Source organism: Quercus suber, unplaced genomic scaffold, assembly GCF_002906115.3.
Source record: "Quercus suber isolate HL8 unplaced genomic scaffold, Cork oak 2.0 scaffold_564, whole genome shotgun sequence".
NCBI classification, from domain to species: Eukaryota; Viridiplantae; Streptophyta; class Magnoliopsida; order Fagales; family Fagaceae; genus Quercus; species Quercus suber.
The window spans coordinates 277,470-299,488 of record NW_027070009.1 but is presented as its reverse complement, the minus strand read 5'-3'; positions in this window follow the sequence as shown (position 1 = coordinate 299,488).

Sequence of the window (22,019 nt, the reverse complement as noted above, 5' to 3'; positions counted from 1 at the left end):
GCTTAAGTGTGTGGCTTGGAGTGGGACCAAAAAGGACCAATAAGACACTAGCTCTAATGGGCCTTGGGCTTTTCTGTCAACTCTTGACAAGTTCAAAGTTAACATTAACTGTATTTAATACCACTATATAAATATAGTTGCACTCTAGGCCTTACCTATAAATTATATCCCAAGACTTTATTATACATGCAACCCCTTCATAAAATATTCGTAGTAATACAAAGTCATTAATGTAGATTGCCACTTTGTAAATTACTACATCTTAATCCTTGAGTAACCAGTTTAATCCTTTAATGTTATTCATTATATATTTATGAAATCCAATTCCATAAATATATACTTTAGTCTTACTAAAGTGGTTAGGCCTAACTTTCTGAATAACAAACTCATTAAACTTATCTCAAGGGAATACTTTATATCTCCGTTAAGAAACTATAAATTCCATATTGAGAATACATGTTCCATCAACACTAAATGTGGCTGCCTAACATACTGAGGTTTTGACCATTACTATAAATCTCACTCCTGATATATCAAAGCAACCTACACCTCATGATCAAGTCCATTATTCTCTTAGGATTAAGAGTTCATGCAAATACAAGTCGTGAGATTTATTATTCATATGACAATCCTTAGGAAAATAATAAATCTCACAACGGTCCAGTTCAATATGTCTTAACTCTTAAAACATATTAACACATCAACTAGAAGTCTCCACTTCCATGATCAAGACAAATCATCGTGGTTGATATGTTATAGTCTTCGCAAATGAAATGCCCAATTTCATCACCGACTACGAACTATAATTTTGAGTTTACAAAGAACTTGTGATTTATATCTTCTGTGACTTTTCACATAAATCACAACTATGCATCTCATGGACTAAATGATAATGTCCAAATATTCATGTCCTAATATTCATGTTACCATTATTTCAGATAATAATAAAACAAATTCATTAAACACAATATTAAGTCATACATAATGTCATACACAACGTCAAACTTAATATCTTACATAACATCATACAATAAGATTTAAGGGCACTAATCCTAACAATGATTACTTTTGTAGTTAGTGGTTTTAAGGGTCCAATGTTGTTACCTTTAGGTGGATGTTTGGTGGTAGTGGCTTTGGAACTAGTTCCTATTAGAGGAGGATGCTCGGCGGCGGTATCACTCAGGGCGTTACCGGGCATCCAAGATATGGTTTTACCAAGCAATTGTACTTTGTTGGAGATGAGACTTTCCAGGCACATTCCCTCATTGCAGGGTATCGAGCAGTTGTACTTTGTTGGAAATGAGACTTGCTAGGCATGTTCCCTCATCGCAGAATAATGAGTGAATATTTCAACAACCGGCCAACAGGTTATGGGCTAAACATGAGGTCACAGGGCATGCATCCGTGTCCCTAGTAGGCCTTAAGCCCAACTTCTGATAGGGGAGTTTAGTAACCACGAGCCATTCTGCAGAGTTTGGGCCCAAGGTCTAGATGGTCCTGGGGGCCTAGTGCCGTACATTATCAAATTTCAAGAAGGGGTTACTCAGTATGTGGTTTGACCTATAAAACTTCAATGCTGCCCCATGATGGTTGAGATGGTGTGACAATCCATGAGTATACATATACTATATCCTCTTCCTCTTAGGTTCTCACATTTTCTTATTTTGTATTTTAATTCCTTTCTCTATTTGGTTGGAGATTTGTAATTTTCTTTATTTTATTGTTATTATTAGTAGCCTTGGTTGGAGTTTCTTAATTCCTATAAGATATTGTTTGAAATACAAAGTATTTTGGCTAAATTATTATGTAAGCATCCAATTAACAAGTTGTATAACTGGCTAGAAACTCAAATTCAGTTTGTTATTTTCTATTTGATTATTGAATTCCTTGTAGATTTTTTGTTTGGGGTAGGGTTGGAGTAGACTGTGTGTATCTGTGGGAGTCTTTTTTATATCATTATTGGTTTATTAAGTTTAATCTAAACTGTATATGCAATACTGTGGCTCTATTTGGATTTTGAAGATTATTTTATATCAGAAGTATTTGTTGTATAAAATATTAGTAGTAAATAGTGTTAGGGTATGAAAATATCAGAACACAAGTACCTTTTTACATATAATACACCCGGCTGGCTCTGGTAATTTAGTCTTTGCACATTCGTGATATCATTATAACTACGGCGTGTAGCTCTGGACAGGTGCTTCCAATAATCGAGTTATTGGATTTAATTTTATGAATTCTTATCTGGGTTCATGTATGGCTACCAATGTCTGAATTCTTATTGTAATTATGCATGATTGGGTGTTGGTTACCTAGGATTTTAAGTTTATTTTAGGTTTCTAATTGTGATGGGAATGCCCTGTTTTAAACATATTGTCTTTCATTTCTATTAGCTAGGAAATCTAACTAAATATCTAGCACAAACTTTCTGATTTTGATGGCTGACAAACCGTTATTATTCTACTATTATAAGTACGAATATTTATCTAAATTCAGTGTGTTTCAAATCTTTCTGCTGTTGCATGCCATAAATGACCTACGAAAATCTTAGAATAAAATGAGAGGTAGCTAACCTAACTTCTAGCTAGCACTTCAAGTCTTCAAGAGACAATGGATCCTCTGTAAATGTAATACCCGGGAAAAAAAAAATTTAAAAGAAGGGACATTTAAGTAAATTTCTATGGGGCCAATTTTATCATTTCTAATTATAAGGGAGTTTTTAGAAAATAAGGTTGAAACCCTAGCTATATATAAGCTTATTAAGTCAATGTATAGAGAAGGATATTTTGAGAGAGGAGATTACCCAAAGGACTGAAGTAGAGAAGGATTGACTACACCCTTGAGGTAAGAACTTAAGAAATTTTGTACTTTTGTCAAATTTAGACTTTATGGTATTAGAATATTTTCTTATGTGGGTATTTTGATCAATAGTGAAAATATTTAATTATTCAAGAATTTTAATGAGGCAAACGAAGAGAAGTTTAGATTTATATTTCGGTCAATTGGACACTTCTACCTACAAATTTTTCTGTGCTCAACATTCTAAAATTTATATATATATATATATATACACACACATATATATGCTCCGTAACGATAAGCGTAGCCTGAAGTTGTAGATTTAGGCGTAATGGGTTTAAGGGTCAACTTTCTTTACAGTTTTGTTGTTTAAGAAACTGTGCCTGAATGGATGGAATTGGGGAAAAACAAAAAGTCAAGAAAGCATGGGTTTAGTTTTGAGGTCTGACAAGTTAAAAAAAAAAAAAAAAAAAAAAAAAAAAAAAAAAATGGAATGAAGAAGAAGAAAGCTGTAAAGTAAGTGTAGCACACGTCCTTGTCTTTCCTAGAGTGACATAGGACTAGGTGCTATAGCCTTATCTTTTAAGGCATAAATGGTGGCAATATATATATATATATAAAGAAAAATATTATGATTAGGTGAATTTTGGTGTGAGGTAAGCAGGGATATTTTTAATAGTCTTTCTTCTGGTCGGGTACTGTTATAAGTTTTTCTTGAATTATTTGATTATTAAGTAAATGGTTCTTGCAAATTGTTAGGTGGGATCTAAGGATTATAGAAGAAGTGTTAGGGAGAGGTTCTTTTTGGTATGGCTATTGGAGGTAAGTAACCGTATCTTAATTGGTTTTATTTTGTGTATTTTAACTACTGAAAAATTGTTTACAGTTGTTACAATTTTATTTCTATTGTATTACTGATTTCAAGTAAAGAATTAGAAATATCACAAATAGATTTGAATATTAAATATATGATTATATAGATGTATTTGAATAAGATATATTTTGGTTAGAAACTATAATTTCATGTATATGATTATGAACAATTTGACTATGAATTTATTCTGATACCCAGCCAGTGGGGGTTATTCATTGGTACTCTGATACCCAACCAATGGGAGTTATTCATTAGTATTCTGATACCCAAACCAATGGAGGTTATTCATTGGTACTCTGACACCTGGTCAATGGGAGTTATTCATTGGTACTCTAATGCCCAGTCACGGGGATATAGCGTGACCATAGTCATAAGATTGTTAAGAATATGAATTATATTTGAACATTTGAACTATTTTGAGTCCTTAAAACTGCTTATGTATTTTTTTGGAACATATTGTAAGTTATAGCTTGATATATAGAAAATTGACTACTTTCTAAACCATCTATGATATATTTGTCAGATTAAAGTATGTGATCTATTTGCAACTTATTATTTTAAGAAAATGAAACTTCTTTAGTTATTTTGAAAACTCATAGTATATTATAACTTTTGAAGACTTATATTACATCTTATTATTTTACAGATCTATTGCTTAATAAAACTTATTAGGACTTTGGTTACTTATTGAGTTGTCAACTCACTCCCTTTTTCCCCTCCGGTTTTAGATTGTGAAGAATAGCAAGTTTTGGAAGTTTGATGTTGTGTTGTGAGCAGGAAAGAAGCTTAGTGATTTTGGGATTGGATGGTCTTCTAATAGTTTTATATTTATTGGCCAATTGGCATTATGTACATGAGGTTTGGATTTTGTTCCTCTTAAATTATTGGAGATCTATTCATAAATGAATTGTTGAGGTATTTGGATTTATTTGATTTAATTTTTGAGGATAAATTTTAGTTGCTAAGAAGGCCTTGCACACTTGTAGGGTGCGTACTTTATAAAGTGCGGCGGTTGTCACTTGCCTTTCTTTATAGTTGGGTTCAGGGCATGACAGTTAATCAATTGAATCTATAAATATTGAAGCTGTAATGTCAAGTGTTCTATGCATTGTCCATACCCTCCTTGCTTAAGAAGTGTCCAACAATTACATGTGATATGAGGGTCCACTGATGGGCCTGAAATTAACAATCTCAATTCTCCAACTCATCTTTTCAATTTCAACGTCGACCATTTCATTTTACGCATGAATGGCCTTTTGTGATGGTACGAAAGTGTCTAACAAGGTCAATTTAATTGGCTCTACCAGCCCTGAGATGCAGTGCGTTTACATTGGAAGAAAGAAAGGGCAACTGCATTTCAAGCTGAATGCTGAATTGTACAATGTCATATATACATTAGTGTATTCATTATTGTACCATAGATATAAGTTTATATATAAATAATTGTTTTTTTTTTAATGAATTCTATGCATTGCAAGAGAGTATAACTTATTGTCAACAAGTGGAACAAGAGTTTATATTGATTTGGATTCACATTTTTAATGTATTACAATCTCTACAATACTATGTCTAATATCTTTATGTAATATAACAAGCTGGTGGAAAATAACCAACCAATAGTACAAATGCCAAAGCAATCCAAACCACAAGTGACAATTCAAGAAGAGACGAACATCAACAGAAGAACCATAAGTGAAATAACAAAAGTTATGTGGGACTCTAGTAATGAGGTAAGAAAAAAGAAAACCTTGAACAATGACATTGTGTCCTTAACATTGCTTTATGTAATATAGACCTGCTTTTACAAAATTTAACTATAAAATTAAGAATTGATTGATATCAAATTCAATTTCTAGAAAACAATCTTTACCTGTTAGGGAAAGATTATAAACATTAAGATAGATAATTTTGGTTGGTATTTTATTTGTTGCGAAGTATGTCTAAAAAGGTAAAATCCAGAGATGAATTTTTATGGTGCGACAATTGCAACAAAAAGGCATGCTTCCCAATCCCAAGGTACACAAAATGAAAATGTTTACTTTTTATTAAAACACACAATAACTAATATGATATTAACATTATATATGTCATTTCTCTTATCAAGTATAGAATTCAATTAAAGGTTGAAGATAGCTCAGGAATGACCATATTCATTTTATTTTTTCAAAAGCAAAAAAATTACAACATATCAGTGAAAGACCTTTTGAACAAATGTTTAGAGGTGAGAATATGGAAGATTAAATTAGTGTTTAATATTTACTAAACTCTACTTAAGTGTACAATTTGAAAAATATTACTTTTGTTAGGTGCTCGAAGAAGTCGTCCTTCCTGTGTAAATAGAAAATCTGAATGGAAAAGAATTTTTTTTCCAAATACAACTAAATGACACTATAATCTCAAGCATGGATGGGAATTCTACACCATCAAGAAAGTTTTTGAATCTTTTGAAGAAACTGACAAAGCAATTTAGCTTGATAAAATGACAGAAGTACGTATTTTTTTTAATTAGCAAAATTACAAATATGATATCGAACTTGTATATGTTGTAATACATTCCTCAACCTGTTCTATTGCCAGGCTTACATTAGTGATACTTCAAAAGCAATGTGCAACTCACACTAACATCTGTACTCAAGGAAAACCAAAGGACATATTCAGTGACTACTACAAAGAAACAAAGGAAGAAAATACAAAAAACACTTTAAAGTTGTCTTTCAATTTATTTTAAATATTGATTAAGTAATTCTTTAAATTTGTGTTTCATACATTTTATGGATAATTGAGGATGTTCAAGATTTAATTCTTCATTTTATTTTACACTTATGTATGATTTCTATTTTTTATTATGTAAATTAATGTTTCATATCAAGATTAATATTTCATATCAATGATAGGAAGCTATAAAACTAGAATCCTAATGTACAAGCAAAGAGGAAGAGAAAAAGAATAGCTTACATCTTTATCCACTAGCTTTCCCGTGCATCGCACGGGTTAGTGGCTAATGGATGGAATTCTTGTAGACTCCTTTGTCAATCTTTTGTCAATTAAAGTATCTTTGGGGATGAGTCGGTGTAAACCTTCTGCACACAACAAAAAGAGATATGGAGATAAAGGATCTTCTTGACGAATACATCTAGTTGGAGAAATATTTCCATGTCTCTCACCATTGACTAAAATAGAGTAGATCATAGTTTTGATGCATTCCATAATGAAACCAATCCATATATCATTAAAACTCATCTTCGTCATTACATCTTTCAAAATATACCATTCCACCATGTCATATGTTTTGCTCATATCCAATTTCAAAGCCATAAGCCCGAGTTTCCTGAATTGTGATTTTTCATATAGTACAAAGTTTCAAAAGCCACAAAAATATTATCTGTGATCAAACGACCTTTAAGAAAAAACACTTTGATGTTCAGAAATAATATTTGGAAATAGCCTCTTCAATCTATTAGCTAAGACCTTTCAAAAAATTATGTAAAATATATTACATAAACTTATAGGCCTAAACTTTGGGTATCAAAGTATTAAAAGTATGGTTGAGAGGGTAAGGTACTGAACCAAAATTTAAATAGGATAAAACAGTGCTGATTAAGATGTGTTTTAGTAGTAAGATTTTTTTTTTTTTTTTTTTAAAGAATTGTGGCACATTAATTTAGACTCTCTTTTTTTTGGGGGGGGGTGGTATTCAAACGTTTATTTTAAAAGAATGTAGCAACAATTAAACTAAAATATACATATATATGTGTGTGTGTGGGGTTAATACTTACACTTTTCTTTTTTATTAAACATATATATATATATATATTCTAAGAATTGTGACACCACTTTACTTCTTCTAATTTTTTAAGAGAATTATTATTATTATTATTATTATTTTAAGTTGTAGGACAACGATTGTATTAAAATAATTGTGACAAACGCTTAGACTTCTTTTTTTTTTTTTTTAATTCAACATCAATACATATATATATATATATATATATTTTTAAGAATTATGGCAGCACTTGAATTTCTTTTATTTCTTTTTAGAAGTCTTTTAGTATTAGAACAATGATTTTTGTTAGGGACATATTTGATATAATTGGCTAATCCTTTAACAAAATGCACTTTACTTGTAATTGAGTAGATCTATGATGGGTTTAAGACTTCAAGAAACATGTTGCTCAATTCAAGTGTTAAAGCCATGAAGATTTGACCAAGAAAAAAGTGAAGAAGAGCTAATTCATTAAAGCTCGTCAGCAAGCTCGACAAAATGACTTCTATCGAGATTTAATATTGAAGCTCAACAGAAGCCTGACACAAGCTGTTTCTGTCGAGACTTATGAAATTAGAAATTGCAAATCTGATTTTTGGCCCATGCTAAAATATTTGTATAGGGTTTCTTTTCTCACAACCCTAGACATATATAAGGCTTATTTTAAAGGCCGTTGCGCATGTAGATAGTGCCCTAGTTCATCATTCTCTCTATAGAAGCTATTGTGTCTTTATGCCAAGGGTTTTGTAACCAAAGAGCTTCCTAATCTTCATTGTTGATGAAGTGAAGAACTTTTCAGCCAACGTCTTCTTCAAGTTGGTGGAGTTAGTCACACACTGGGATCCATGCATCATTAGTTAGTCACGTATTGGAATTTATGCATTGAATAGAAAGATTGCCACTATAATACAAGTCCAATTGGGTATTGAGATAACGGTTCAACTGTAGGTTGGTATTTCGAGATAGGCCAAAGGGTTTGGTAAGATTCCTTATACTTGTAACCACTTGTGATTGATAATAGTGGATTCTTGGGAGTGATGACCTTAAAATCACCCGGAGGGGTTTTGCCTTGGTGGTTTTCTCCATTCGTAAACAAAACACCTGTGTCAAATTTATTTTCTGTTGCATTTAGTATATTTGGTGATTTGTTTATGCTACCACGCTATTGCATATAATTGAACCTAATTAATTAACTTGGGTAATTAATTAATTTGCAAAGGGGTCAATTCATTTTTGTCCTATCAAGTGGTATCAGAGTAGGCACACTCTGATTAAGTCTTAATCTTTGCTGTGTGGTCCATTGACCCCTATTTGTCATGGATAGAGGATAATCTGTTATTATACCTCCTTCATTTGATGGCATTAACTATGCATACTGGAAAGTACGCATTAGAACTTTCTTGTAGTCTTTAAATGTGAGGGTTTGGCAAGTTATGGAAATTGGTTGGATGAAGCCAAAGAAAGCACCGACTAATTGGGATAAGGCCAAGATCAAAGCGACAAACTTCAACAGCAGAGAATTGAATGCCCTATTCAGTGTGGTGACTAATGAGGAGTTCAAGAAGATATCCTCAACTGAAGCTGCTAAGGAAGCGTGGACCATTCTTCAGACTACCTATGAAGGAACTAAAGCCATCAAGGATTCTAAGCTTCAAATGCTCACTATGAGTTTTGAAGAAATTAATATAGACGAGGATGAGTCGTTTGGAAAGTTGATTCTCGAACCCAAGATTGTAAGAAAGGTGTTCAGATCTCTGCCTAAGAGATTCCAAACTAAAATCACTATCATTGAAGAATCAAAGGATATTGACACCATTCCTTTGATAGAGCTAATTAACAACTTGCAAACCTATGAGTTGGGTTTGACTAGACTTAGGAAAGGAAGCAAAAGTAAGAGTATAGCACTGAAAGCCAAAAGTAATGAGACTGATGAGTCTTCAAATGATGAAGATTCCAAGATGAAGTCATACATCACTAGGCAAATTCAAGAATTTCATAAAGAATGCCAATGTGAAAGGTTTTGATAAGGACTGTAAGCAATCCAATTCTTCACAATTCAAAAGTCAAGATAGAGGAAAAAATGATGCTAAGGATGGCAATCAGTATACTGTTCCCTCTGGACGAAAGTGCTTCGGATGTCATAGTTTTGGACACATGAAACAAGAATGTCCAACATATCTCAAGTCGATTGGGAAAAGCAAGGCTCTTGCTGCTACCTTGAGTGATACCAAGCCTGAGACTAAGTCAGATAATAGTAATGACAAGGGAATCTTGAATGCTTTCACTGCCACAGTGAAGCCAACTGAGGGGATCATAGAAGTAATGGATGAAGAAGAGGACTTGGTGGAATCTAAATTTGAGAAAATGGACGATCAAGATGACATCCATATAGTCTATGCTAAGTTGTACAAAGTTTTCGAGAAGTATGAGAAACTATATAGGCTAGCCACTAAGAAGCCGAGTGATGTGAAACTAGATCGAGAGGAGCTCTCTACCAAGGTTGATGAAGCAAATCAATCCATTGGAGCACTACAATTTAAGAACAATTTCTTGGCTAAAAGGACCAAGAAGCTTGAAGCGGAGCTGTTTTATGTCAGAGCTCAATTGGAGAAGACTTCAAGTGTAAAGCTCGATGAGATGATAAGCATTCAGAAAGCTGCTTCTGACAAAACCAATTTGGGGTATGAATTCTCTTCTCCTAATATTGCCTCTTCTAGTAAGATTGTTTTATTTTCATCGGCTAATGATAATGATGCTGAAAATAATGAAGCTAAAACTGAAATAGCTAGTGAGAACTTAGACAAAGGCAAATCTATTCTAGAAGCACCCCCTAATGTTGAAAAGAAAGAGACTAGAAACCCTAGGAATAAAAAGGACAATAATAAAAAGTCTCCACAAAAGAAGCCACATTTTTGTCATCACTGTCAAGCTTTGGGACACTGTTAGGTTCTAAAGATTTAGGATTTTATGTATTTAGAACTCTAATGTGTAATGTTGGCAAACCATGATCAAAACAATATGTTTAGTCTTGTTTAGGCTTGCTCAAAGTATGTTTATTTGTAAAACTAGAATCGAGTGATTGCAGATTTATTGGACTAAATCTGTAAGGCTCGATCAATCGAAAATTAGACTCGATCGATCGAACCACGTACAAATTTGTTTTTCTGCAGAGTTCCAGTTCAGCCCAAACTCTATTTAAACATCTTGGGGTTCAAGTAAAACACTCCTATATATAAGAAAAACCCTAGAACGTTTTTGGGACTTTTGAGAGAGAGAGAGAGAGATTAGAGTACCTCTTGTGCCTCCTTTTATTTTTAGGGTTTTGTACCCAAACCTCTCTAAGTCTTTGTTTCTCATATTGCTGTTTTGTATAAATCTCTTGTGAGATCTTTGAGGAGCTTTCCTTTACACAAAGCTTAGGGTTTTCAAGGTGGAGATATTATCAAAACCTTGATGATCATTCAGTTGCAGGTTCAAGAACTTAAAGATACACAAGCGGGGGTGCATGTACTTGATTGAAGAATTCAAGAAAGAAGGAGTCTGTGGATTCGGAGCTTACACGTGGTTGTGTCAGTAAGTTCTACTGGTGGGTAGCATTAGGAAGTCAAGCGGGGAGCTTGTAGTCCTTCTGTATGAACTTCGATTCTTTCGTATAGTGGATTCAGGTTTACCTTGAGAATAGCTAGGTCAAATCCTTCCTAAGTTTTTACCATGTGGTTTCCTGGGTGATCATATCATTGTGTCTTTTATTATTCCGCTGCTTTATTATTTTGATATGATTATTTGATTGCTTTAACCTAGAATTGCATAATTTGACTAAGTAACAACTTGGCTAATTAATCTAGGCTAACCAATCTGGTTGTGTTTTAAGGGGTCTAAAACCTTTCAAGTGGTATCAGAGCAGGTAGCTCTTCTGTTTTAGATCTTTTGATCTAAGAGCTAATCTTTGACCCCTGTTGTCATGGATAATTTGAATTATCTTTCTGATCATGTTTCTGCTCATGCTTCTGCTGATTTTATTGATGCCTGTGATGGTTTGAGTAAAAAGGACAATATTGTTTCCGTTGATTTTTTTGATGCTTTTGAAACTCTTCGTAAAGAATTATCTAAATCTTTGAAAATTGCTAAGAAATTTAGAGAAGAGTTAAAATTGGCTAATCTTGAAAAAGAGGATTTGATTGTGAGATTAGATGAGTCTAATAAAAAGAATGAATTTTTGAGAAATTAAATTTCCTCTCAAGATGAGAAGATGAAAAGCTTGGAACAAGAGTTAGTTGAATCTAAAACTAAAATTGAAAATTTGACTAGTACCAAGCTTGTTGATGATAACAGAAGTGTTTCTGTTTCTCTTAAGCCTAAAACTGAGAAAGTTTATATCCCTCCTTTTAAGAGGAATAATAAAGAAAAGGATTATTTTGCTAGGTTAGACAAAGGTAAAAGTTCTGATGTAGACGCTGAAGTTTCTAAACCTATGTCTAAACCTACTGTTAGAGAGCATAATAAATCTGTTTTTGTGCCTACCTGTCACCTTTGTGGTGTTGTTGGTCATATTAGACCAAACTGTTCTTTGTTGAGGCAAAAACCAAAATCTGAGACTAGATTTGCTGTTAGGAATACTGATGTTCCTAAATTTGTTCATGTTTGTCACTTTTGTGGTGTTCATGGTCACATTCGTCCTAATTGTCATAAATTGAAATTTAAACATTCCGTTTGTCAATCTAGGATATGTGATGATATTTCTCCTACCATAAGTCCATATAAATTGTTTCATATTCTTTTGAAAAATTTGAGCTTGTTGACTTGTGAAAGGAATTTGCAAGATTTTAGTCTCTCTCAGAAGATTAGTGTAATCCCTCAAATATACTCTACTTCACATGGATTTTCACCTACAAAGCCAAAAACTTGTGCTAGATGGGTGAGAAAAGATTCTCCAAGGTGAGTGTTGCTAACTTGTTCCTGATTTAATTCTTTCCATTATTTGTGGACATGTTTTGTTTTTGTTTTTGGTTGTTTTGTTTTTTAGGTTTTTTTTTTTAAAAAAAAAAAATCCAAAAACATTGAAAATTTTCAAAAAGACAAAAATATTTTATTTTGTGTCTTGTTTTATTATTCGTGAGGATTACATGGGTTATGATATCTCTCTCTTGATTTAAATCATGCTTGACATTGTGGAGAAACTTGAATAGTTTGTGCTAAGCTATTTTTGATTTTGTGTGAGTACGTACTAGTTTGTACATGTACTCATGGGTTAATTAAGAAATTGATATTTCTTATTTGTGTACCCTCTATAGCTTAGTTAAACATTGTCATGCATTACATTTGCATTGTTCATTTAGCATAATGTGTGCTTTTTGTTTTTGGTCATAAAATTTTTTAAACCAAAAAGATTTTTGTGTTTTGTATTTCATATCATGGATTTGAAATCAAGGTTGGCCACCTTATCTTTACATAACAAGTTTTATGTACCTTGTTTAGCTCGGATGAGCTTAATTATTGTACTTTACTAGTTGAAACTTTGTAATGCATGTTGTGTGGGAAAGATGTTTATGGTGTTTATCACTTTGTCTTGATCTTGAAGTCACATATTGTTTGACTGTCGGACTTGAACCTTTTGAGAAAGGCATAAATAACCATCTCACCACTGTTTACTAGCCAATCATGAACACCTTAGTGCATATCATAAGATTCTGTGCTCGAGAAAGTGTAGCACATGCACAAAAAGAACATAAGGTGTTGCCTCGGCTTAATTGCTTAATTGCTTAATGCTTAAAATTGGTGTGTACTATTAGGCTTGATGCCATCTCACAGAATTAAAATTGATGTGTACTATTAGGCTTGATGCCATTTCACATAACTATGAGGCAAATATACAAGAAACTTACATGATTGCAAGCTTTTGCTCTAGGAGATATGGGAGTTATAGGATGTAACTCTTTAGGTGATAGTCTCTTTTAAATTCTATGTGATGGATTGTGTAGACTTTGTGATTAATTGCTATTCACATATCACCTCACATGTATCTCAAGCTTTTGCTAGTTGCACACACTACACAAGCTACTCTTTGTTAAACTTGGTACATTTTATTGTGTGTGATCTTGTTGTGGCCATCCAAGATTAAAAGTTCCTTGATTTTAATGCAAAATGTGTATAATGTTTGCACTTTGAGGACAAATTGATTGAAAATCTTGATTTTGGAATATCTGGGTTAAATTCAAGTGTTTTTTGAAAAAAATTTCATCTCATACTCATGCATTTTTTTATAAAACAATGTGCTTTGAGGAGTTTCTGCATTAAAATGCTATGTTTTTCAAAAATCTGATTTTTCCAGACTTTCGATCGATCGAACCTGTTTTTCGATCATTCGAAATTGCGATTAAAATTTATGGTCTGAGTCTGCCTGACTCGATTGATGTTCGATTGATACTCGATCGATCGAAATTGAAAAATTTTCTGAACGGTTTTAGACCCTTTAAAACAACCAGATTGGTTAGCCTAGATTAATTAGCCAAGTTGTTACTTAGTCAAATTATGCAATTCTAGGTTAAAGTAATCAAATAATCATATCAAGATATAAAGTAGCGGAAAATAAATGAACACAAGATATGATGATCCAGGAAACCACACGGTAAAAACCTGGGGAGGATTTGACCTAGCTATCCTCAAGGTAAACCTGAATCCACTATGCGAAAGAATCGAAGTTCATACAAAAGGATTACAAGCTCCCCGCTCGACTTCCTAATGCTACCCACCAGTAGAACTTACTGACACGACCACGTGCAAGCTCCGAATCCACGGACTCCTTCTTTCTTGGATTCTTCAATTAGCTACAAGCACCCCCGCTTGATTATCTTTAAGCTTCAATGGTAGCAACCAAGTTGATCATCAAGATGTAGATAAGATCTCCAACTTGAAAACCCTAAGCTTTGTGTAAAGGAAAGCTCTTCAAAGATCTCACAAGAGATTTACACAAAACAGCAATGTTTGAGCAACAATACAATTGAAGCAACTTTCAAAAACGTGGCTAGGGTTTAGTTTATATATCTAGGGTAAAAACATAAAACCCTAAATGTTTAATGAAGTAGGGCTGAGTTGGAAATTCTGCAGAAAAAACAACCTGTGCGATTTTCGATCGATTGAGACTATTCTTTGATCGATCGAGCCAGGCCGAAAGTCCCAAGTACTTCTGCAGCCACTCGATTCCAACTTTACAATAATAAATCAACTTTGAGCAAGCCTAAACAAGACTAAATACATTGTTTTGATCATGGTTTGCCAACATTACAAATTAGAGTTCTAAATACATAAAATCCTAAGACCTTAGAACCTAACAAACTCCCCCTTTGGCAATCCGTGACAAAACCCTAATTAAAAGCTCAAAGTTTTACAAGTAAAAAGCCCTTTACAAAGAAATGCTCATAAATTTCAAATTCAGCCTAATGATTAAGAGTTCATGCAAATACAAGTCGTGAGATTTATTATTCATATGACAGTCCTTAGGAAAATAATAAATCTCACAACGGTCCAGTTCAATATGTCTTAACTCTTAAAACATATTAACACATCAACCAGAAGTCTCCACTTCCATGATCAAGACAAATCATTATGGTTGATATGTTATAGTCTTCGCAAATGAAATGCCCAATTTCATCACTGACTACGAACTATAATTCTGAATTTACAAAGAACTTGTGATTTATATCTTCTGTGACTTTTCACATAAATCACACATACTATGCATCTCATGGACTAAATGATAATGTCCAAATATTCATGTCCTAATATTCATGTTACCATTATTTCAGATAATAATAAAACAAATTCATTAAACACAATATTAAGTCATACATAATGTCATACACAACGTCAAACTTAATATCTTACATAGCATCATACAATAAGATTTAAGGGCACTAATCCTAACAATGATTACTTTTGTAGTTAGTGGTTTTAAGGGTCCAACGTTGTTACCTTTAGGTGGATGTTTGGTGGTAGTGGCTTTGGAACTAGTTCCTATTAAAGGAGGATGCTCGGCGGCGGTATCACTCAGGGCATTACCGGGCATCCAAGATATGGTTTTACCAAGCAATTGTACTTTATTGGAGATTAGACTTGCCGGGCACATTCCCTCATCGCAGAGTACCGAGCAGTTGTACTTTGTTGGAAATGAGACTTGCTGGGCACGTTCCCTCGTCGCAGAATAATGAGTGAATATTTCAACAACCGGCCAACAGGTTCTGGGCTAAACATGAGGTCACAGGGCATGCATCTGTGTCCCTAGTGGGCCTTAAGCCCAACTTCTAATAGGGGAGTTTAGTAACCACGAGCCATTCTGCAGAGTTTGGGCGCAAGGTCCAGATGGTCCTGGGGGCCTAGTGCCGTACATTATCAAATTTCAAGAAGGGGTTACTCAGTATGTGGTTTGACCTATAAAACTTCAATGCTGCCCCATGATGGTTGAGATGGTGTGACAATCCATGATTATACATATACTATATCCTCCTCCTCTTAGGTTCTCACATTTTCTTATTTTGTATTTTAATTCCTTTCTCTATTTGGTTGGAGATTTGTAATTTTCTTTATTTTTTTGTTATTATTAGTAGCCTTGGTTGGAGTTTCTTAATTCCTATAAGATATTGTTTGAAATACAAAGTATTTTGGCTGAATTATTATGTAAGCATCCAATTAACAAGTTGTATAACTGGCTAGAAACTCAAATTCAGTTTTTTATTTTCTATTTGATTATTGAATTCCTTGTAGATTTTTTGTTTGGGGTAGGGTTGGAGTAGACTGTGTGTATCTGTGGGAGTCTTTTTTATATCATTATTGGTTTATTAAGTTTAATCTAAACTGTATATGCAATATTGTGGCTCTATTTGGATTTTGAAGATTATTTTATATCAGAAGTATTTGCCATATAAAATATTAGTAGTAAATCGTGTTAGGGTATGAAAATATCAGAACACAAGTACCTTTTTACATATAATATACCCGGCTGGCTCGGGTAATTTAGTCTTTGCACATTCGTGATATCATTATAACTACGGCGTGTAGCTCTGGACAAGTGCTTCCAATAATCGAGTTATTGGATTTAATTTTATGAATTCTTATCTGGGTTCATGTATGGCTGCCAATGTCTGAATTCTTATTGTAATTTATGCATGATTGGGTGTTGGTTACCTAGGATTTTAAGTTTATTTTAGGTTTCTAATTGTGATGGGAATGCCCTGTTTTAAACATATTGTCTTTCATTTCTATTAGCTGGGAAATCTAACTAAATATCTAGCACAAACTTTCTGATTTTGATGGCTGACAAATCGTTATTATTCTACTGTTATAAGTATGAATATTTATCTGAATTCAATGTGTTTCAAATCTTTCTGCTGTTGCATGCCATTAATGACCTACGAAAATCTTAGAATAAAATGAGAGGTAGCTAACCTAACTTCTAGCTAGCACTTCAAGTCTTCAAGAGACAATGGATCCTCCGTAAATGTAATACCCGGGAAAAAAAAAAATTTAAAGGAGGGACATTTAAGTAAATTTCTGTGGGGCCAATTTTATCATTTCTAATTATAAGGGAGTTTTTAGAAAATAAGGTTGAAACCCTAGCTATATATAAGCTTATTAAGTCAATGTATAGAGTGGGATATTTTGAGAGAGGAGATTACCCAAAGGACTGAAGTAGAGAAGGATTGACTACACCCTTGAGGTAAGAACTTAAGAAATTTTGTACTTTTGTCAAATTTAGACTTTATGGTATTAGAATATTTTCTTATGTGGGTATTTTGATCAATAGTGAAAATATTTAATTATTCAAGAATTTTAATGAGGCAAATGAAGAGAAGTTTAGATTTATATTTCGGTCAATTAGACGCTTCTACCTACAAAATTTTCTGTGCTCAACATTCTAAAATTTATATATATATATATACATATATATGCTCCGTAACGATAAGCGTAGCCTGAAGTTGTAGATTTTAGGCGTAATGGGTTTAAGGGTCAACTTTCTGCACAGTTTTGTTGTTTAAGAAACTGTGCCCGAATGGATGGAATTGGGGAAAAACAAAAAGTTAAGAGAGCATGGGTTTAAGTTTGAGGTCTGACAAGTTAAAAAAAAAAAAAAAAAAAAAAAAAAGGAATGAAGAAGAAGAAAGTTGTAAAGTAAGTGTAGCACACGTCCTTGTCTTTCCTAGAGTGACATAGGACTAAGTGAATTTTGGTGTGAGGTAAGCAGGGATATTTTTAATAGTCTTTCTTCTGGTCGGGTATTGTTATAAGTTTTTCTTGAATTATTTGATTATTAAGTAAATGATTCTTGTAAATCGTTAGGTGAGATCTAAGGATTATAGAAGAAGTGTTAGGGAGAGGTTCTTTTTGGTATGGCTTTTGGAGGTAAGTAACCGCATCTTAATTGGTTTTATTTTGTGTATTTTAACTACTAAAAAATTGTTTACATTTGTTACAATTTTATTTCTATTGTATTACTGATTTCAAGTAAAGAATTATCACAAATATATCTGATTATTGAAAATATATGATGTATTTTATTTAATTATTTTTTTAGCTATATTGATTTAAAGTAAAGAATTAGAAATATCACAAATAGATTTGAATATTAAATATATGATTATATAGATGTATTTGAATAAGATATATTTTGGTTAGAAACTATAATTTCATGTATATGATTATGAACAATTTGACTATGAATTTATTCTGATACCTAGCCAATGGGGGTTATTCATTAGTACTCTGATACCCAACCAATGGGAGTTATTCATTAGTATTCTGATACCCAAACCAATGGAGGTTATTCATTGGTACTCTGACACCCGGCCAATGGGGTTTATTCATTGGTACTCTAATACCCAGTCACAGGGATATAGCGTGACCATAGTCATAAAATTGTTAAGAATATGAATTACGTTTGAACATTTGAACTATTTTGAGTCCTTAAAACTGCTTATGTATTTTTTTGGAACATATTGTAAGTTATAGCTTGATATATAGAAAACTGACTACTTTTTAAACCATCTATGATATATTTGTCAGATTAAAGTATGTGATCTATTTGCAACTTATTATTTTAAGAAAATGAAACTTCTTTAGTTATTTTGAAAACTCATAGTATATTATAACTTTTGAAGACTTATATTACATCTTATTATTTTATAGATCTACTTGATAAAACTTATTAGGACTTTGGTTACTTATTGAGTTGTCAACTCACTCCCTTTTTCCCCTCCAGTTTTAGATTGTGAAGAATAGCAAGTTTTGGAAGTTTGATGTTGTGTTGTGAGCAGGAAAGAAGCTTAGTGATTTTGAGATTGGATGGTCTTCTAATAGTTTTATATTTATTGGCCAATTGGCATTATGTACATGAGGTTTGGATTTTGTTCCTCTTAAATTATTGGAGATCTATTCATAAATGAATTGTTGAGGTATTTTGGATTTATTTGATTTAATTTTTGAGGATAAATTTTAGTTGCTAAGAAGGCCTTGCACACTTGTAGGGTGCTTACTTTATAAAAGTGCGGCGGTTGTCACTTGCCTGTTTTTATAGTTGGGTTCAGGGCGTGACAGTTAATAAATTGAATCTATAAATATTGAAGCTGTAATGTCAAGTGTTCTATGCATTGTCCATACCCTCCTTGCTTAAAAGTGTCCAACAATTACATGTGATATGAGGGTCCACTGATGGGCCTGAAATTAACAATCACAATTCTCCAACTCATCTTTTCAGTTTCAACGTCGACCATTTCATTTTACGCATGAATGGCCTTTTGTGATGGTACGAAAGTGTTTAAAAAGGTCAATTTAATTGGCTCTACTAGCCCTGAGATGCAGTGCGTTTACATTGGAAGAAAGAAAGGGCCACTGCATTTCAAGCTGAATGCTGAATTGTACAATGTCATATATACATCAGTGTATTCATTATTGTACCACAAATATAAGTTTATATATAGATAATTGTTTTTTTTTAATGAATTCTATGCATTGCAAGAGAGTATAACTTATTGTCAACAAGTGGAACAAGAGTTTATATTGATTTGGATTCACATTTTTAATGTATTACAATCTCTACAATACTATGTCTAATATCTTTATGTAATATAACAAGCTGGTGGAAAATAACCAACCAATAGTACAAAGGCCAAAGCAATCCAAACCACAAGTGACAATTCAAGAAGAGACGAACATCAACAGAAGAACCATAAGTGAAATAACAAAAGTTATGTGGGACTCTAGTAATGAGGTAAGAAAAAAGAAAACCTTGAACAATGACATTGTGTCCTTAACATTGCTTTATGTAATATAGACCTGCTTTTACAAAATTTAACTATAAAATTAAGAATTGATTGATATCAAATTCAATTTCTAGAAAACAATCTTTACCTGTTAGGGAAAGATTATAAACATTAAGATAGATAATTTTGGTTGGTATTTTATCTGTTGCGAAGTATGTCGTAAAAAGGTAAAATCAAGAGATGAATTTTTATGGTTCGACAATTGCAACAGAAAGGCATGCTTCCCAATCCCAAGGTACACAAAATGAAAATGTTTACTTTTTATTAAAATACACAATAACTAATATGATATTAACATTATATATGTCATTTCTCTTATCAAGTATAGAATTCAATTAAAGGTTGAAGATAGCTCAGGAATGACCATATTCATTTTATTTTATTCAAAAGCAAAAAAATTACAACATATTAGTGAAAGACCTTTTGAACAAATGTTTAGAGGTGAGAATATGGAAGATTAAATTAGTGTTTAATATTTACTAAACTTTACTTAAGTGTACAATTTGAAAAATATTACTTTTGTTAGGTGCTCGAAGAAGTCGTCCTTCCTGTGTAAATAGAAAATCTGAATGGAAAAGAATTTCTTTTCCAAATACAACTAAATGACACTATAATCTCAAGTATGGATGGGAATTCTACACCATCAAGAAAGTTTTTGAATCTTTTGAAGAAACTGACAAAGCAATTTAGCTTGATAAAATGACAGAAGTACGTATTCTTTTTAATTAGCAAAATTACAAATATGATATCGAACTTGTATATGTTGTAATACATTCCTCAACCTGTTCTATTGCCAGGCTTACATTAGTGATACTTCAAAAGCAATGTGCAACTCACACTAACATCTGTACTCCAGGAAAACCAAAGGACATATTCAATGACTACTACGAAGAAACAAAGCAATTTAGCTTGATAAAATGACAGAAGTACGTATTCTTTTTAATTAGCAAAATTACAAATATGATATCGAACTGGTATATGTTGTAATACATTCCTCAACCTGTTCTATTACCAGGCTTACATTAATGATACTTCAAAAGCAATGTGCAACTCACACTAACATTTGTACTCAAGGAAAACCAAAGGACATATTCAATGACTACTACGAAGAAACAAAGGAAGAAAATACAAAAAAACACTTTAAAGTTGTCTTTCAATTTATTTTAAATATTGATTAAGTAATTCTTTAAATTTGTGTTTCATACATTTTATGGATAATTGAGGATGTTCAAGATTTAATTCTTCATTTTATTTTACACTTATGTTTGATTTCTATTTTTTATTATGTAAATTAATGTTTCATATCAAGATTAATATTTCATATCAATGATAGGAAGCTATAAAACTAGAATCCTAATGTACAAGCAAAGAGGAAGAGAAAAAGAATAGCTTACATCTTTATACACTAGCTTTCCTGTGCATCGCACGGGTTAGTGGCTAGTGGATGGAATTCTTGTAGACTTCCTTTGTCAATCTTTTTTCAATTAAAGTATCTTTGGGGATGAGTCGGTGTAAACCTTCTACACACAACAAAAAGAGATATTGAGATAGAGGATCTTCTTGACGAATACATCTAGTTGGAGAAATATTTCCATGTGTCTCACCATTGACTAAAATAGAGTAGATCATAGTTTTGATGCATTCCATAATGAGACCAATCCATATATCATTAAAACCCATATTCGTCATGACATCTTTCAAAATATACCATTCCACCATGTCATATGTTTTGCTCATATCCAATTTCAAAGCCATAAAGCCCGAGTTTCCTGAATTGTGATTTTTCATATAGTACAAAGTTTCGAAAGCTACAAAAATATTATCTGTGATCAAACGACCTTTAAGAAAAAACACTTTGATGTTCAGAAATAATATTTGGAAACAGCCTCTTCAATCTATTAGCTAAGACCTTTCAAAAAATTATTTAAAATATATTACATAAACTTATAGGCCTAAACTTTGGGTATCAAAGTATTAAAAGTATGGTTGAGAGGGTAAGGTACTGAACCAGAATTTAAATAGGATAAAACAGTGCTGATTAAGATGTGTTTTAGTAGTAAGATTTTTTTTTTTTTTTAAAGAATTGTGGCACATTAATTTAGACTCTCTCTTTTTTTTGGGGGGGGGGGGGGGGGGGTATTCAAACGTTTATTTTTCAAAGAATGTAGCAACAATTAAACTAATATATATATATATATGTGTGTGTGTGGGGTAATACTTACACTTTTCTTTTTTTATTATATATATATATATATATTCTAAGAATTGTGACACC